General features: G+C 41.8%; 1 protein-coding gene across 5 annotated transcripts in view; it reads right to left on the reverse strand.

Annotated features, from left to right (window-relative positions):
* NFYC (nuclear transcription factor Y subunit gamma) overlaps positions 1-20499 on the reverse strand; it is an 86631-nt gene that overhangs the window by 54541 nt on the left and 11591 nt on the right. Inside the window, exon 1 of one of the 5 annotated variants that reach the window (XM_016193877.2) lies at positions 1821-1988. The exons of the other annotated variants lie outside the window; for them this stretch is intronic. The gene's annotated coding sequence lies outside the window, so the exon portion shown is untranslated. Of the gene's footprint in view, positions 1-1820; positions 1989-20499 lie in introns of those variants that run through there. 5 annotated transcript variants of the gene reach the window in all.

Below are 20499 nucleotides of genomic sequence, written 5' to 3' on the forward strand. Positions count from 1 at the left end.
TTACCTTCTGTCTCCCCTGATCCAGACCTTCTCCCAGAAGACAGAATCAATAGCAATTTAATCCAACTGTTTTTAAATCGTTTAACTGATAACGATAACTTACAAAAATAAATAAATAAGTTACCTGTTAAAAAGTAGTCCTCAACATATACTCCTTTTCTTATGATTTAACTCAGTAGATTGACTGTATCTTACTAAGCATTCCAATTTCCAAAAGAAAAAGTTTCATCAGCATAACTACTTTGAACTCTTGAAATACCATTTTTTTTCTAAGAGCCCTCTAAATTACACAGAAGACAAGGAACTGTGCAAGGAGTTCTGAATCTGTTAGGCAGTTCACTAAACTATCATACCAAAGGGATTCAGTTTTTTCTTTTTTTTTTAAAACTGGGGGAGGGAATGGAGAAGAGTGGGAGAATGAATGCAGCCCTGTTGTCTTATTGCTTAGAAACTCCTAATTTGAAGCTATAACACATTCCTGCTAACTACTCAACTTGAACAGCAGAAGTACAGTCTCTTTTCATCTTAAATAGAACTTTTCAGTACAAATTTGTATAAATAAACTTTGTCCTTCAATCTTTCAAGTCCTCGGCAGTTTTTCAAGGTCACTTTTGCTTACAACGACAGACAGAGGCCTGCATCTGACAACTCTGACTACTACAACAGTCCAATCTGAAAAGCCCAAAGTAAAATTCCTATCAATCCTCCTAGGTAAATTCTCCACTCAAGGGAAAGACAAACCAGCACCCTCCAAACTTCTGCTCCACTGGGGCCTGCTCCTTTTCCCTGTCCAGAGACTGAGTGTTGCTGGCTCACTGCTCCACAGTCTGCAGCAGAAATGTTCCAATGACCTTCATCCCATATTTGCAAATCAAGAGAAAACAAAGAATTGCCTTTAAAAGTCAAGAGTATTGCAGATCTTAGTAAATAGGATGGAAGATTTCACTACTCACAAGTGGCTGGTTACTGATTAGCAACTTGCATTAGCTTAATACCACTAAAGAGGAAAAAATATCAAGGGCAAAAGACAGGGTGTCTGTCTGACTCTTAACTACTAGTCACAAGCTGCAGATATATTAAGATCTTAAGTATTTCATACAGAAAAATGAAAATTATTTTCTTACATCATTTTAAAGAACCAAATCAACATCTGATAAAACGTGTGGAGTTGGCAGAAAAAGATATGTTCTAGTCATTGGCAGTACAGTAGAGGAGTATGTTACTAATCAGCATGCTAAGCTAAAATGTGCACTTTGAAACAAAGATAGCTATTTAACTAATGTACTAATTAAAATCTAGATGCAGGCAGGTAACTGAGAAAGTTATGAGAATTCCACATTGGCATGCAGGCCTTCACCAATAGAACCTGCATAATTGCAAATCATATTTTCACCCAAATTTAGGAAGGCAATACTGTTGCTTCCACCTCTGAAAAACACATGACAACAAAGTGCATGGAAACATAAAAAGTCTTACAACAACTCAGCTTATTCTGTAAGAAAGCTTCAGTGCACTTGAACAAAGGAAAATTGTTTGGAAAACAGTTAAGTTTACCCAATACAAAAAGAAAGTGCTTGCCTTCTGTGTACCTCTGAAAAATGAGTAGCCTTTCTTTATGTACCTGATCTTGTCCACATTCAACCAGGAAAAAAATAAGAGTTGAAGGGCATGCAAAAGCTAAGCAGAGCAAGGTATTCTAGGTGCACCAAAAGGTATGCATGGAATGTAAAGTGGCCATTTTCTGAAACAGTGCAACTTGTCTACACTCTGACGCTAAACAGTTTCTACCATTTTAACACAAAACAAAACATTAAACTTACCGGGAACTGCATTAATTTTACATGTAGTTATCTATATCTCCTCCGATAGGGAGATTTAAGTCACTCCTATCCCTCCCCCCAAAAAGGACGGAGGAAACAAAAGGCAGCAGGAGATGCAGAAACCTGAGTCTGGAATGTCCACTCCAGTGAAAACCCGAACAGCTGTCCCCCCACCCCCGAGCAAACTATTCGCCATTTTTCTTTGTCTTTCAGCTGACCCCTGCCTCAGTGAAAAACTCCGAGGCTCCAATGAAGCCCTGCAGCCTCCTTCCACTTTAACAGTCAAAGGCATTCAATCTAGCATGCTATTTGACACCAAACCTTGCCTCTTGAGCAGTCTCATTGGCTGAACTGTTTTATTGGCTAAGAACACAAAGCCATGATTGGCTATTCACGTCATCAGTTACCTCCTTTGTACACTTCCTGTTTTAAAGTTACCTTGAGAAGCAGAACAGGGGTCAGATCGACTTCAAACTATGGGAACTTCAGACTTTAAAATGCTTGGCAAACGCACATAGCAAATGCACCAAGGTCTCATGCATTTCCTAACAGGATACTGCAAATCCAGAACAACTGTTAAAATCATGCAAAGGGATTGTTAACAGCTTCCACCCAAGGTTTTCTTATTGGCTGTGAGAGTTCCATTTAAAAATTTAAGGTAATTTAACTGCTTCTGATTGGCCATCAAAGATGTCTGTGAGATGTTACTACAGTATCCTATGGCAGTAAAACAGAGAATCAATGTGTACAAGGTCCGAAAGTTGTGACTTTTAACTCTTCAGTTTTCTATATAAGCACTGGCAGTGGAAAGGAAAAGAAAGCTTGGGTGGGCTAATCCAGTGATGCCAAAGTGAATGCAATTTCTCTAACAATAACAAAGACTGTTAAGAAAGGCAACAAGATTTCTACCCTTACAAATATATTACCACAGACTTGATTTGGCTGACAGAGGCTTGGCTGAACCTGAGGGTGACACACCTCTTTTAGGAGCTGCATAAAACTCAGATTTATGCACGCCAGCCTTGGTATGGCGTGGGCACCGGTAAGGGGTGCAGGGCCAAGCACTGCAGGGGGAGTACCCTATAGTCCGCCTCTGAGTCCCCCGTGAAGCAAACCTGATTTGCATGGAGGTTGGTGTCAGTCATCAGAACTCTTCGCTGCGAGTTTTTCTCACCTTAGAAATAGTGGCTCTTCCTTCTCTCCCAAAAAAGACACCAAGAGCCGTATGAGATGCGGGAAGATCAGTATTTACCCCGCGGGAGAAATCAGGTCAATACTTCTCCCCTCTGGTTAATGCCTGCTTATCTCTTGATAAGATTCCTAGCTTTTACCCTCAATTGCCGCCTCACTTAAATTGTAAAAAGGGAGGACATGCCGGGAGCCAAAACCTTAGCTAAGTCTCTCACATAACCGGTGAACGGACATTCTGATCACTGTAACTGCGATTACCATCTAACTGTTTGGAAAGTTGCTCACCCACCTCCCTCCCCCCACTACCTTAGCAGAACTTCCTCATGGTGTGTGCTTAAAATGCGGCTGTAAAATTAAAAAAAAAAAAAATCTAGGTCTTGACCCTGGATCCATGCTCCCAGAGGGTTAAACAATAGGAAAGGTATCAGGGGAGGGAATGGGATATGGAGTTCCAGTGGTGGCCATTGTGTGAAATTGTACCCCTCTTATCCTATGGTCTTGTCGGTGTTTCCATTTTATAAATAAAAACTAAAAAAAAAAAAAATAAATAAAATAAAATAAAATATATTATCAAGATAAAAAAAAGATTTCTAAAAAGGCATCTGTCGTTCAGGCATATCATTTTATTTTAAAACACAAAAAAGAAATTCTGGTGTGATAGAGTAATACGGTGACAGGGACACTGCATTTTTTTTTTTTAATCAACCAGGAACTCAAGATATGGGGGTGGGGGAGAATAGATCAGAAAACTGTTTAAGGTACACAGTCTGGTAGATTGACAACCCTATTTAGAGTTGTCACAAAAATGCTGTTTTAGTTTTTAATATTAAAAAGCTTGGGGGGGGGTGTCAGGCAGTGGTGCACTGGGTTAAGTGTACATAGTACCATGTGCAAGGAAGGACCTGTGCAAGGATCCAGGTTCAAGCCCCTGGCTCCCCACCTACTGGTGGTCGCTTCACAAATGGTGAAGCAGTTCTGCAGGTGTCTGTCTCTCTCCCTATCTCCCCTCCCCTTATCAACTTCTCTCTCTGTAGCTATTCAATAAAACGGGGGGCGGGGGGGGAATGGCCTCCAGGAGCAGAGGATTCATAGTGTGGCATCAAGCCCCAGCAGTAACCCTGTAGGGAAAAAAAAGCTTTGATAGCACAGGAAAACAGGGGATACAGTTTTCAACCATATTTTGAAGATTAAGTAGCAGAGCTGATCTCAAGAGAAACTGTTAAGTACTGTGGTTGCTCGAAGCATTCCTTCGAATTCAGTGTTAAAAGTTTACCAGTGATGATTAAGGATCTGCTCAGACATTTGGAAAACTACTGTTCATGCTTCAAAGAGGAGACTCCTAAAATGGTAACATGACTTTACTTTCTTCATCTTTTCTTTTTTAAAACAAAATATCTAATAAAAACACTTATTACCATAGGCCTTTAATAATCTCCTTAAGGGGAGTTGGGCGGTAGAGAAAGAAGTTAAGCGCACGTGCGCAAAGCACAAGGGACCAGGCTAAGGATCCCTGTTCGAGCCCCCAGCTCCCCACCTACAGGGGAGTCGCTTCACAGCAGGTCTGCAGGTGTCTGTCTTTCTCTCCTCCTCTCTGTCTTCCCCTCCTTTCTCCATTTCTCTCTGTCCTATCCAACAACAATTCTTCTTCTTCTAGCGTTTGCCCTTCTTCCATAGCCAGTCAACAGCATCAGGTTGAGCCTGATGTAAAGTTTCGAGACCTCCTTTGAATCTGGAGAGGTGGCAGTCGTTGACTATATGGGTCATAGTCTGTCTGTAGCCGCAGGGGCAGTTCGGGTCTGTGATGAGGTGTTTGTTCTTTACCTCAGCTGACTGCCAGCTCTGTTTCCAAGAGACTGGAACAGAGAAGTTCAGTGTAGGCGTAGGAGACCAGATTGGGTGACGAGACGTCAAGTGTTGAACAGGGTGGGCGAAGATATCCGAGTATATTGGCTTTGAAGAGGGTTAAACCGGGAACAGCTGCTGGCTATGATAACATCACCCCAGAACTCATTCTTAACCTGGGTCCCGCGGCAAAGAAGTGGCTCGCTTCATTCCTGTCCCACATCTTGGAATCTGAGTCTATGCCCAAAGTTTGGTGTCGTGCGAAGATTATAGCGGTTTTGAAACCAAAGAAAGACCCAACACTGGCCGCCAACTATAGACCAATTTCTCTCCTCTCCGTGTGTTACAAACTCCTTGAGAGGATGCTTCTGTCACGTATTTCTCCTCTTACAGAGAAATTCCTATCACCCGCCCAGGCTGGTTTCCGCCCAGGAAGATCTACCTGCGAACAAGCCCTGGCCCTCTCAACTTACATTGAAAATGGATTCCAGAAGAATTTAAAGATGGGTGCTGTCTTTGTTGATCTCACAGCAGCCTATGACACGGTCTGGCACCGTGGTCTCCTAGTCAAGATCTCAAGATGCCTGCCTCCATGGGTGGCCAACACTATATCGTTTCTTCTCCAAAACAGAAGATTCCGGGTACATCTGGGTGACAAGTCTAGCAGATGGAGACTTGTCTCAAGTGGCCTCCCCCAGGGCTCTGTTCTGGCTCCTACGCTATTTAATATTTACATCAATGACCTCCCAGAAACTTCTTCAAGGAAGTTCATCTATGCTGATGACATCTGCTGTGCAACTCAGGCATCCAAGTTTGACATCCTCGAGGAAACACTCACGAAAGACATGTCTCTGATATCTGATTACTGTAAAAAATGGCGACTAATCCCTAGCACTGCAAAAACGGTATCATCTGTTTTCCATCTACACCATGCCTAGGCCTCGCGTGAGCTTAATGTGCAGCTTGGCGATACGAGAATCCGGCACGAAGCCCAGCCAGTCTATCTTGGCGTTACTCTCGATCGCACTCTGTCATTTCACAAACATCTCATAAAAACTGCAGCAAAGGTGGGCGCGAGGAATAACATCATTGCAAGACTGGCCAGCTCCTCATGGGGTGCGAGCGCTTCCACACTACGATCATCATCTCTGGCATTATGCTATTCCACTGCAGAATACTGTGCCCCAGTATGGTTCCGTAGCCCCCATGTCCACTTGGTCGATTCCAAATTATATTCCTCCATGAGGATAATTTCTGGAACCATCCGTTCCACCCCGGTTCCATGGCTGCCAGTTCTTAGCAACATCGCCCCGCCAGATATTCGTCGGGATGCAGCATCATCTAAGTTCATTTCCCACGTCTACACTAGACCAACAACAATGACATTAATAATAACTACAATAATAAACCAACATGGGCAACAAAAAAGGGAATATTAAAAAAATTTTTTTTAATCTCCTTAGATCTATTTCCATCAGAGCTAAATATGCTGGGACTAAATAAAATTGATTTGTCACCTTTTCTAGAGATACCTGCACAACCTTGCATGAAAAGTCATTATGGACACATGTAAATTTTTGGCAGAATACAAAAATAGAAGGCAAACTGTCTAACCACTTGGCTATTTTAACTTCTCTACAGGCATTACTACTCATTTCCCAATTGAAATTAAGTAATTTCTATTTTTGTTTACCAGAGCACTGCTAAACTTTGGTTTATGGTGGTGCAGGGGATTGAACCTGAGATTTTGGAGCCTCCGGCAATGGAGTCTCTTTGAATAACCACTATGCTATTTCTACCACCACGCCCATTATTATTATTATTATTGCTACTAGGGTTATCACCAGGGCTTGTTGCCTACATAATGAATCCACCACTCCCAGTGGCCTTTTTTTTTTTTTTTTGATAAGATAGAGTAATTGAGAGGGGAAAGGGATATAAAAAGGGAGAAGCAGAACTGCTTCAATTCTGGTAAAGTGTCCCCTCTGCAGATGAGGAGCTGGGGCTTGAACCCTGACCCTTGAACATGGTAACATGCGTGTTCAACCATGTGTGCCACTGCTCAGCCCCTAAATTAAGTAATTTCTTTTTTATTATTTTAATTTTTTATTTAATCTATTCATTTGGATAGAGAGAAAAACTGAGAGGGAAGGAGGTGATAGAGACAGAGGAGAGAGGAGAGATACCCTGTAGCACTGCTTGTTAAGCTTCCCCCCCTGCAGGAGGGGATCAGGGGCTTGAAACTGGGTTCTTGGGTATTATAACACGTGCACTCAACCAGGTGTGCCACTACATGGCTCCTAAATTAAGTAATTTCTAGACATCATTTAGTGGCAGGCTCTTTGCTAGCATATCACAGAGTTTACTAAGTACTAACTACTCTTCTAATCCACACTTTGTCCTTTCACATGTGAAAAAAAGTGAATTCAGAAAAGCTAAGCAACTAGCCTGAGCCATAAATTTAGGATGCAAACTCAGGACCCACAGGGGGGAGGGGTGCTTTTGCCATTGCACCACAATGCTTACCATGAACTTCAAGGCAGATCCAAGGAAATGCTTACATCTCACATCTATGCACAGATAATAGAAACTATGGGGCCAAGTGGTGGTGCACCTGGTTGAGCGCACTTGCTACATACAATGCACAAGGACCCAGGTTCAAGTCACACTGGTCCCCACCTACTGGGAGAAAGTTTTGGAGTAGTGAAGCTGTGTTGCAGGTGTCTGTCTCTCTCCCTACCATCCCCTTTACTCCTGATTTCTGGCTGTCTCTATCCAATAAATAAGTAAAGATTTAAAAGGGGGGGGGGGGGGGACCAGGGGGTGGCACACCTGGTTGAGCACACGTGACAATGTGCAAGGACCTGAGTTCAAGCCCCCAGTCCCCACCTGCAGGAGGAAAGATTTGAGAGTGGTGAAGCAATGTTGCAGGTTTGCAGATGTCTCTCTGTGTCTCCCTTTTTATAAATCTGTTTTTAAAACTTTTTAATTTTATTTTTTCCCTTTTTGTTGCCCTTGTTGTTTATTACTGTTGTTATTGCTGTCATTGTTGTTGGATAGGACAGAGAAAAATGGAGAGAGATGGGGAAGACAGAGGGGGACAGAAAGATAGATACCTACAGACCTGCTTCACCTCCTGTGAAGCGACCCCCTTGCAGGTGGGGAGCTGGGGGCTCGAACCAGGATTCTGATGCCAGTCCTTGCGCTTTCCACCATGTGCACTTAACCCACTGCACAACCGCCCAGCTCCCTGTCTCTCCCTATCACCCCCTTCCCTCTAGATTTCTGGCTGTCTCTATCCAATAAATAAAGATGATAATAAAAAATTTAAAAGGGTAACATAAATTATTATCCAGCTTCATTATTTTAAAAATTAAATAAAGTTTAGAAATTGTCTATTATTGAATCTGATCTGTTAGAAAGCTAAGTACTTAAAATTAAGATCACCCTAGTAAGTGACACAAAATTTTATTGCTAAAAGAATAATTCTCAACTTCTCTCTGTCCTATCAAAAGAAAAAAAAAAAAAAAGAGGAAAAATGGCCACCAGGAGCAGTGAATTCTAAGCACCAGCACTGAGCACTGACAGTATCCCTAGTGGTAATTAAAAAATTAAAAAAATAAAAACATATAATTAAAATGGGGACATTTAACCAGTAGTAGGTCACATTTATATATTTTTAAATTTTCTTTATTGGAGTATTAATGGTTTATAGTCCACAGTAAGATACAATAGTCTGTACATGCATAACATTTCTCAGTTTCCACATAACAATTCAACCCCCACTAGATCATCCTTTGCCATCATGTTCCAGGATCTGAGCCTTCCCCCCCCCCCCAACCCTCCAAGCCAGATATTATACTTTGGTGCACACATTTATATTTTTTTTAATTATCTTTATTTATTTATTGGATAGACAGCCAGAAATTGAGAGGGAAGGGGTGGAATAGGGAGGAAAGGAAGGAGGGAGACAGATAGACACCTGCAGCCCTGCTTTACCACTCGTGAAGTTTTCCCCCTGCAGGTGGAGCTGGGGGTTTGAACCTGGGTCTTTGTGCACTGTAACGTGTGCTCAACCAGGTGTGCTACCACCAGGCCTCCACTCATATAATATATGCTTATGCTTATATTATATACTTATGTGTATATATATATATATATATATATATATATATATACATACTTTTTTAATCCCTTTGTTGCCTTTATTGTTTTATTGTAGTTATTATTGTTATTGATGTCATTGTTGTTGGATAGGACAGAGAGAAATGGAGAGAGGAGGGGAAGACAGAGAGGGGGAGAGAAAGATAGACACCTGCAGACCTGCTTCACCGCCTGTGAAACAACTCCCCTGCAGGTGTGAAGCTGGGAGCTGGAACCAGGATCCTCACGCTGGTCCTTGGCTTTGCGCCACCTGAGCTTAACCTGCTACACTACCACCCAACTCCCCTCATTTATATTTTTATAAGAACTTGATACAACTAGAAACTAAATCATTAAAAACAGTACTCATTAAAATAAATATTAAGGGCTCACATAGTAATTGCACTTAGGTTTAGCTATGTTAACAATGATAGTAGGGCCACTGTGAGACCATTTCTGAAACTATACAGTGACAGCTATTGTAGTTCTTGTCTCAAAAACTTAGATCACAGATTCTGAATAGCTATCAACCTAGGAAGAGAAGGCAGATGGTCAACAGGCTAGTTATTTGCCTTACTCACAGTGGACTTTTTGTATTTTTGTTTACCAGGGTGCTGTGCAGCTCTGACTTATGGTGTTAGCGGAATTGATAGGGCCTTAGAGTCTCATTCATGAAAGTCTTTTCTTAACTTGACTGGGAGTCAAGTCAGCATAAGGAAGCAAAAAAGCTCACTGGACTGATGGGAAGCAAACATGTTCACATCAAAGGCTGTCACTATAGCAAAACAAACACGTGGGAACCAGACAAAGGTAGGTTAAAATTCTGGTGCATTTGCTTATTAATATCCTAACACTGGGGGGTCGGGTGGTAACGCAGCAGGTTAAGGGCAGGTGGTGCAAACTGCAAGGACAGGTATAGGGATCCCAGTTTGAGCCCCCAGCTTCCCACCTGCAGGGGAAGTCGCTTCACAGGTGGTGAAGCAGGTCTGCAGGTGTCTATCTTTCTCTCCCCCTCTCTGTCTTCCTCTCCTCTCTCCATTTCTCTCTGTCCTATCCAACAACAACAATAATAATGACCACAGCAACGATAAAATGAGGGCAACAAAAATGGGAAAAATAGCCTCCAGGAGCAGTGGATTCGTGGTGCAGGCACCAACCCCCGCCCCCAGCAATAACACTGGAGGCAATATATATATATATATATATATGACACTAAACTAAAGCTGAGCCTCAGTCTCCTTGTCTATAATATTTGGGAATCACCATCTAAATCACATTCATGGTAAGGATTAGATAAGCTAAAGTACGTACTCTACCTTAATAAGCACTGGGCAAAAAAAAAAAAAAAAAAGTGTTGAAATTCATCTAGTGCAAATTCCTTGTTTTTACAGGGCTGAAGGTTCCGAGAAGCCTATCTTCTTAAGGTCTCAAAGATACTAGGAATAAACGTCTCAACTATCTCTAGCATACCCTGCAACCTAGCAGAAAGCAACTTCTAAAGGACAGTGTGGGAGGACTACCAGCTGCTACTAAAAATCTTTCCCGGTTTATGCCAGAAACCCATGCATTTCACCACTAATTTTGGCTGAGGGCTGGTTATTGTTCCAAAGCCTATCTTTGACTTTATTTTTGACGCAGTAAGTTAAACCTATCACATCTGGTACTCTGCAAAGGCCTTTGACACAGTTTGAATTTGTCCTTGTCAGGTGGCAAAAAAAATACTTCAGTTTCTATTTTGCATCAATAGCTATCTAAGTAAAACTGAAGCCACTAGTGGGGGAAAAAATCAAATTATCCCTGAATTTTCATTAGGCAGCTTTACTCATTCACTTACCTATAGCTTTCCTTTCTTTAGTCTATCATTACTGTAGACTAAGAGCCTTGTGGGATCTCTGGGATTATAACTCACATGCTTCTCTGGTCCTGGATCTCAACAGCATTTTCCACCAGATAATAGCACTGTCTTGCTCTAAGAACACCCAGATTACTATGAGATAAAACCAGTGCCTTTGGTTTCATGGTTCAAGCTTTCATGCTCTCCAAGAACTGCAGGGTGGTAACTGATGCTCAGGTCAGAAAATTGATTTTGAGTCAGAGTTACCCACCTACTTACCAGCTTTAGCTTTTAGAGAGAGATGCTTTAGATTTTCAATCTGCAAGGCTGAGTATTCCAACCTTATAAATACCACTACCAGGAGTCTGGCGGTAGCACAGCAGGTTAAGTGCATGTGGCGCGAAGCGCAAAGATCAGCATAAGGATACCGGTTCGAGCCCCCGGCTCCCCACCTGCAGGGGAGTCACTTCACAGGCGGTAAGGCAGGTCTGCAGGTGTCTTTCTCTCCCCCTCTCTGTCTTCCCCTCCTCCATTTCTCTCTGTCCTATCCAACAATGATGACATCAATAATAACTACAACAATAAAACAACGACAACAAAAGGGAATAAATAAATACCACTACCACCCCCAAACAGAGCTTCAAGTTCAATAAGTGAAGCAAAAACCAGATCCCCAAAAAGCCGATACAAGAAGAGCTCCTGATCTGGCTTTTTGAGGAATGACTTGAAGGGCCAAAGCCAGACAAAAGCTGGCCTCAGGGCTGGTGAGACAGCTCACCTGAGCCACATTTGCAACTCAGGATCAAACCTCCAACCACTATGTCTACTTCTTTACACTACCCTATTTCTCAAAAGTGTCACAATAACTTCATAAATAGTATCATTTTTATGAGGTGATTTTTAAAAAAATAATGGCTCAAAATGTTTCTGGAATATCTTTGGGGTATATCTTCAGGTTGTTAGATTCTTCTGGAAATGTGTTGATACTTTTTCTTCTTTAAATCTTTTGCAGTGGTTATTTGGGAAATACTCAATAATTGTTCACAGCTAAAATCAAGTGAAAGTTATGGCTCAGAAGTTATCTGCTAGGTTAAGTGCACGTGGTGCAAAGTGCAAGGACCAGCATAAGGATCCGGGTTCGAGCTCCCGGCTCCCCACCTGCAGGGGTGTCGCTTCACAGGCGGTGAAGCAGGTCTGCAGGTGTCTATCTTTCTCTCCCCCTGTCTTCCCCTCCCCTTTCCATTTCTCTCCTATCCGACGACGACGACAACAACAATATAACAACAAGGGCAACAAAAGGGAATAAATAAATAAATAAATAATGAAAAAAAAGTTATCTGCTAGTCTTCAGTTTCCTTTGGTTTAAGTATACATATAAAATCTGTCAGGGTGTGGTCCGGGAGGTGGCGCAGTGGATAAAGCATTGGACTCTCAAGCATGAGGTCTTGAGTTCAATCCCCGGCAGCACATGTACCAGAGTGATGTCTGGTTCTTTCTCTCTCTCTCTCTCTCCTTTCTCATTAATGAATAAAATCTAAAATGAAATAAAATAAAATAAAATCTGTCAGGGTACTGAACCTTGTGCATGGTAGTATGTGCACTCAACCAGGTGCATCACCATCTGGCCCCATAACATAGACTTTTTTTTAAAAGATACTTATTTAGTTAGTATAGAGACAGAAACTGAGAGAGAAGGAGGAAGTAGAACAGGAGAAAAAAAAGACAATTGCAGCACTGCTTTATCATTTGTGAAGTTTCCCAGCTTGCAGGCAGGGGTAAGGGCCTGAACTCAGGTCTTTGAACACTGTAACATACACTCTCTAAAAATGAATGTGGGGTGGGGTTCGGGCAGTGATGCACTGAGTTAAGCCAACATAGTACGAAGGGCCCAAGCAAAGATCCCAGTTTGACTCCCCAGCTCCCCACTTGCAGTGAGGGGTCACTTCACAAATGGTGAAGCAGGTCTGCAGGTATCTATCTTTCTCTGTCTCCCCTCCCCTCTCAATTTCTCTCTGTCCGATCCAATAAAATGGAGAAAGAAGAAAAAAAAAAAAACCACCAGGGGCAGTGGATTCATAGCCCAGGCATCGAGCCCCAGTGATAACCCTGGAGGCCAAATTAATTAATTAATTAATTAGTTAAATGACAGTTCAGTCATAGGCCTGGGAGGTGGTAGGATTCTCAAACATGAAGTCTGTGTTCAGTCTACAACCCCCTCATTGTTTTTTTTTAAAAAAAGTTCATTCAGACCAGTTGCTAACAGCAATCATGATGATAGTAGCATCTACCAATTTTGGAGAGCACTTGCTATCTATCAGGTACAATACTGTTATCCTGCATGCATTACTAATAACTGTTATTAATGGTCTATGTGCATAGTATTTTCCCATTCATCTACTTTTCAATATCTCTCTACATTTGCTAACAACTAGATTATGTTAAGTGTCCTGGTTTTTCTATCATCTGACTTGGGCACTGCCATCCTCATACTCTGTCCCCTTCTTTGGCTTATTTTCTGTACTTCACACAAAATGATCTTTTCAAAGAGTTATTCTGACTGTGCCAGTCCTGTGTTAAAAACTCTGGAGTGGCTCATCACTATTTTTAAAGTTGCCATATTATCTTAGTCTTGTCCAGCCCTGTTTATTTTTCTAACCTAACAGTCTCTTCTAGGAATGTAATGCTTTCTGTCCACTCCAGGCCTCTGCACATTCAGTTGACTTTATCTGTTTTAGTAGGTTCCTGTTTTCCTTAGGATTTTAAGTTTCCCACAAGGCCTTTTCTGACCAGTCCAAATCTGAGTTAGGTTGTGAGTTAGGTGTTCTGCTTATATCCTCTATTGTGCTTCTGCCCTGTTTCTTAACATGTGATGGTATAATTGCTTACCAACATTCCTGTTTGTTGTAACAGACTTTAAACTCCTTGAGATTAAACAAGACTGTCTTGTTTAGGACCACCAGATTTTTAGCACAACCCCTACATACATGAAGTGTTTAGATGGAAGCATCCTTCATTCTTACAATGTTGCAAAATATTTTACATTTTAAGAAACTGACCTCAGTACACATTTTTTTAATTTTTTAAAAATTTATTTCCCCTTTTGTTGCCCTTTTCATTGTTGTAGTTATTATTGTTGTTGTTATTTGATGTTGTCATTGTTTGATAGGACAGAGAGAAATGGAGAGGAGGGGAAGACAGAGAGGGGGAGAGAAAGACAGATACCTGCAGACCTGCTTCACCGCCTGTGAAGTGACTCCCCTGCAGGTGGGGAGCTGGGGGCTCAAACCGGGATCCTTTCTCCAGTCCTTGTGCTTCACACCATGTGCGATTAACCCGCTGTATTACTGCCTGACTCCCCTCATTATACATTTAAATAAACCGAGGTCACTCAACTAAAAAAAAGTAAAGGATTAGAATCTAAATCAGTTTAGCTGCAAAAACTTGGCTTTCCCCGCATTGCTTCTCCACATGGCTGCTCTTTTTCATCTTGTCTTCACATATTCCTGTCAAGTGTTCAAGCAGCCTGTGCTAAAAACCCCATCCATAGCTTCTGAGGCAGCTTGTGCCATCTTTGGATGTTTATAGAGAGCTGAAATAGTTCCTTCTAGAATAATTTTCCATCCACTAATCTTAATTTATGCTTTGGAGAATACATTTTTTTAAAACACATCAGAATTATTTTTAAAAACACATCAGAATTTATAACCTATTTAAGGTTTCAATTAGCTTATTTCATTCATTTATTGAGTAACCATTTCTTATGCATATACACAATATTCCTTACTTTATTTTAATGAGAGAGAGAGATGTACATGGAGAGAGACCAAAGCACTGTTCACCTCTGGCTCATGGTGGTGAGGGGGGTTGAACCTGGGACCTCAGAGTCTCAGGCCTGAAACGTCATTTTTTACATAACCATTATGCAGTCTTCCCACCACCTTTCTCTCCCCTTTCTATCTCAATTTCTCTCAGTTTTATTAAGTTAAAATAAATATTTTTAAGAGTCTATATTACTTAGACATGCATGTTGCCAGAAAAGTCCTTTCTCATTATTGGGCAAACAATACTAGATAAAATGATTCAATTTTCATTCATAAACTCTCTATGCTGCTCAACTGGGTTCTACTACACACTGGTCATAAGAAATGTCTGTTATGTCTTGGTGTATGGATGGACCTGTCAATGCCCGTGTTCAGCAGGGAAGCAATTACAGAAGTCAGACATTCCACCTTCTGCATCCCATAATGACCCTGGGTCCATACTCCCAGAGGGATAAAGAATAGGAAAGCTATCAGGGGAGGGGATGAGATACAGAGTTCTGGTGGTAGGAATTGTGTGGAACTGTACCACTCTTATCCTATGGTCTTGTTAATATTTCATTTTATAAAGATAAATAAATGAACAATAAATAAATAAATGAATGAATGAAAAATAAATGAAATAAATAAATAAATAAATGATAAATAAATGAAAAATAAAAGGGAAAGAAATGCCTGTTAGGTGTTCTCACAAACAGGGGTCATAGCCAAATAAATTATAAGAAAACTGCATAATGTATCCTTTCTCTTGAAGAGTCTAAAATACATGAGCACTAAAGTTCTGAATATTACTTCTGCAGTAAAGAAATGAATTTCAGTCAGAGAAAGAGAAATTGAGAGGGGCAGAGGAGTTAGAAGGAGACACAGTGACACCTGCAGCTCTATTTCACCACTCATGACGCTTTCCCCCTGCAAGTGGGGACCAGGGGCTTGAACCCGAGTCTTTGCACACTGTAGTGTGTTCATTTAACCAGGTGTGCCACTGCCTGGCCTCACCTACTAGCATTTTACAAGGATTAATGTTCTCTGAAATTTCTTGGGAAATACTGCAAGAAAACAACTTTTTTTTTTTTTTTTTTTGGCACCAGGGTTATTGTTGGGCTTCCACATATACATGACTCCTCTGTTCCTAGTGAATTGTTACTGTTATTAGTATCAATCTCCCTCTAGAGGAGACAGAGACACACTCCATTGCTCATGAAGCTTCCTGCACAAGTGCTGCCAATTGGTGACTGGAGGCCTACACCAAGTCCTCATACACGGCAAAGAGCTTACCAATAGAAGGGTAAGCTCTTCTGGCCCCTAACTTTTTAAAATTTTTATTTTTAAAAAGGAAACACTGAAAAAAAAACATTGAGATAAGAGGGGTACAACTCCGCACAATTCCCACCACCAGAACTCTATATCCCATCCCGTCCCCTGACAGCTTTCTTATTCTTTATCCCTCTGGGAGTATGGACCCAGGGACATTATGGGGTGCAGAAGACGGAAGGTCTGGCTTCTGTAATTGTTTCCCCGCTGAACATGAGCATGTGTTGGCAGGTATCAGCCTGTCTATCAGCCTGTCTCTCTCCCTAGTGGGATTGGGCTCTGGGGAAGCGGGGCTTCAGGACACATTGTTGGGGTCATCTGTCCAGTTGGCATCATCTTAGCATCTGGAACTTGGTGGCTAAAAGAAGAGTTAACATATAAAGCCAAACAAACTGTTGACTAATCATGAACCTAAAGGCTGGAATAGCACAGATGAAGATTTGGGGGTATCTATTTTGTAGATAGCTAGAAGGCCTATTTTAGTTATATTCCAAAGGGCCCATGACTATATTAGTTTTTTTTTTCCTGAGCCTGACATTTGATATGCAGGTGGACCCAAGTTAATTGTCTGAGGAGATGATGCTGTGGCTGGAAAAGAAGCTAGAAAGCTGGGTCAGGGAAGAGAGTAGCTCCTAAATATGGGAAAGGTGTATAAATACTGTTTACTATAGGCCCCACCGATTTGATCTGAGCCGGGGCCCATATTCAGCTTAGAAGCCAATGTGACCTCTGCATCCCTGTAGGTCTGAGCTCACATTCTGTGTTCATAAGTAGGAACGTTCCAAGCTGCCCCAGTATCAGGACCCATCTTCCTCAGGTGGAGGATAGAGTATGTTGTCCATCCTCCCTTTGGAGGATGGAACATTCTCTACTGTTGTTGATCCACGCTGAGGGCAAGGTCCTGTGAGGCTGATCCCTAACTTTTAATGGAATGAAAAGAAGACTCTAAGCAACTGTACTCTGATGCTCTTCCAGTTTGGTTAATTTTTTATTTTTTTTTTAACTAGCATTTTAAATTTAAATTCAACTTACTGAATATAGCATTAAGGACTGGGAGATAGTTCACTCTGTAGAGCAAACGTTTTACCATGGACAAGGACACAGGTCTGAGATCCCAACACCACACAGGAGCACTATGAACAGCATGAAGGGAAGCTCCTTAACAGTGGAAGAGTATTAAGGTGCTTCTCTTCCTCTCTCCTCTCCCTCTACCTAAAATCAGAAAGAAAAAAAAAGTAGAGTAGGGGTTCAGCAGGAACAGTGGAATCATGCAGGTATGAGACCCAGTGAGGGAAAAATCTACAATAAATATCACCATACATAACAAAACCTTTGCTTCATGTATATTATTGCCAACCAAGTATGCTCTAGACTGACTTTCTTTACCCACGGGATTCTCAAATCACTGGTCTGAACTCTGTACTCTTCCTCCCTCTGTGACTGCTCCTTTGAATCCCCTTTGCTGCATCCTCTTTATCTTCCAACCCTGATGAGATGCCCGAGTAACCTAGGATTCAGCATTTGGGCATCTTTTCTCTATACTCAGCTTCTGGTGACTGCCTTCACAATTTGACTTAAAATGTCTATTTTTTTTTTTTTTTTTGCCTTCCAGGGCTATCGCTGAGGCTTAGTGCCTGCACTATGAATCTACTGCTCTTGGAGTCCATTTTTCCCATTTTGTTGCCCTTGCTGGTGTTGCTGCCGGATAGGACTGAGAGAAACCGAGAGAGGAGGGGCAGACAGACACCTGCAGACTTGCTTCACCACCTGTGAAGCGACCGCACCCCCCAACCCCCACCTCCACAGGTGGAGAGTCTGGGGCTCGAACTGGGATTCTTACACTGGTCCTTGAGCTTTGCGCCATGTGCGCTTAACCCACTATGCTACCACCCAGCTCCCCAGGCTGGCTTTTTCTTTTTTTTAAACCAGAGCTCAGCTCTGGCTTATGGTGGTACGAGGGATTGAACCTGAGACTTTGGAGCCACAGGCACTGAGAGTCTGTTTGCATAACCATTATGCTATCTACCCTAAGCCCCAGGCTGACTTTTTCCAATGAAGAAAAACAAGACACACACAGAAGAGATCCAAAAGGCTGAGAAACACATGAAAAAAATGCTCCAAGTCTCTGATTGTCAGAGAAATGCAAATCAAGACAACAATGAGATATCACTTCACTCCTGTGAGAATGTCATACATCAGAAAAGGTAACAGCAGCAAATGCTGGAGAGGTTGTGGGGTCAAAGGAACCCTCCTACACTGCTGGTGGGAATGTCAATTGGTCCAACCTCTGTGGAGAACAGTCTGGAGAACTCTCAGAAGGCTAGAAATGGACCTACCCTATGACCCTGCAATTCCTCTCCTGGGGATATATCCTAAGGAACACAACACACCCATCCAAAAAGATCTGTGTACACATATGTTCTTGGCAGCACAATTTGTAATAGCCAAAACCTGGAAACAACCCAGGTGTCCAACAACAGATGAGTGGCTGAGCAAGTTGTGGTATATATACACAATGGAATACTACTCAGCTGTAAAAAATGGTGACTTCACCGTTTTCAGCCGATCTTGGATAGACCTTGAAAAATTCATGTTGAGTGAAATAAGTCAGAAACAGAAAGATGAATATGGGATTCTCTCACTCTCAGGCAGAAGTTGAAAAACAAGATCAGAAAGAAAACACAAGTAGAACCTGAAATGTAATTGGCATATCGCACCAAAGTAAAAGACTTTGGGGTGGGTGGGTGGGTGGGGACAATACAGGTCCACGAAGGATGATAAATGATATAGTGGGGGTTGTATTGTTAAATGGGAAACTGGGGAATGTTATGCATGTACAAACTATTATATTTACTGTTGAATGTAAAACATTAATTCCCCAATAAAGAAATAAATTAAAAAAAAAAAAAGACACAGTGACAGACAGGGAAAAATATCACAACACCAATATGTTCTCCAGTATGATGTGAGCTGGGTTCAAATCTGAGTTGCTATCCAGGTGAGATAGTTTGCTGGCCCATTCCTTGCTTCTTAAAAAGGCCCCAGCTTTGTCACTTGATAAGAAAACTTGTGGCCTAGAAGGTGGCACAGAAGCTAGAGCATTGGAATTTAAAAGCATGATGTTCTGAGTTCAACTCCTGGCATCACATGTGCCAGAATGAAGCTCCAGGTCTGGTTCTCTCTCATGTTAATAATTTTTAAATAAGAATGAGCAAATTGTAAATGATTGCTAGAGTACAATAATATTTATTTATTTATAAAGCAAAGACCTTGCACATGTATGATTTCACTACTGGGGTCCCTTTTGCATTCTGATAGGGAGAGAGACAGAGAGATTCCAATAACACCAAAGCTTCCTCCATTGCCACAGCACCTTCATGTGGTGCTGGGTCTTAAACTTGGGTGGCAAGTATGGCAATGTAGGCACTCTACCTGAGCTCTCTCCAGTACTATAGTAATAATTTCTAAGACAACTGAAGATGATAAACATGGCTGGTGGAGTGGCACAGCAGATAAAGTGCTGGGCTCAAAAGCACAAGATCTACAGTTCACTCTCTGGCATCACATACATTAGTGACAGGCTGGTTCTCTCTAAATAACTAAATGGTTTGGGGGGGGGGGTTGCTGCTGTTGTTGTTGGCTGGATGGTCATTTACCAGAACACTATTTAGTCCTGGTTTATTTTTATTTATTTACTTTTTCTTAGTCCTGGTTTATTGTGGTGCTGGGGACTGAACCTGTGTCTTTTGGTGCCTCAAGCTATGAAAGTCTTTTTTTTTCTTTCTTTTTGCCTCCAGGGTTATTGCTGGGGCTCAGTGCCTGCACCAAGAATCCACTGCTCCTAAAGGCTATTTTTTCCCCTTCTGTTGCCCTGGTTATTTTATCGTTGTTGTGGTTATTATTATTGTTATTGATGTTGTTGTTGGATAGGACAGAGAGAAATGGAGAGGAAAAGACAGAGAGGGGAAGAGAAAGATAGACAGCTGCAGACCAGTTTCACCACCTGTGAAGCAACTCTCCTGCAGGTGGGGAGCTGGGGGTTCGAACCGGGATCATTAGGCCTGGTCTGTGCACTTTGTGCCAAGTGCACTTAACCCGCTGTGCTACCGCCCAACCCCCAAAAGTCTTTTTCATAATTATTATGTTATCACCCCACCCAATTAATAACATCTTTAAAAAAAAAAACTAAAAATGATAAGTAAGCAGAATATGCCACTGATAAGGGATGCATTTTCTAAACAGTGGACAAAAAAAAGTCTGATTTCATGGGGCTGGGCAATGGCGCACCTGGTTAGGCATACACGTTATAGTGCACAAGGACCCAGGTTCGAGTTCTTGGTCCCCACCTGCAGGAGGGAAGCTTCACAAGTGATGAAGCAGGGCTGAGGGATCTCTCTCTCTGTCTCCCTTACCGCTCTAACTCCCCCTCCACTCTCTATTTCTATCTCTCTTTTTTAAATTAATTTATTTATTCATGAGAAAGACAGGCAGAGAGAGAAAGAAAGAACCAGACATCACTCTGGTACATGTGCTGCCGGGG

This window comes from Erinaceus europaeus, chromosome 13, assembly GCF_950295315.1.
Source record: "Erinaceus europaeus chromosome 13, mEriEur2.1, whole genome shotgun sequence".
NCBI lineage: Eukaryota > Metazoa > Chordata > Mammalia > Eulipotyphla > Erinaceidae > Erinaceus > Erinaceus europaeus.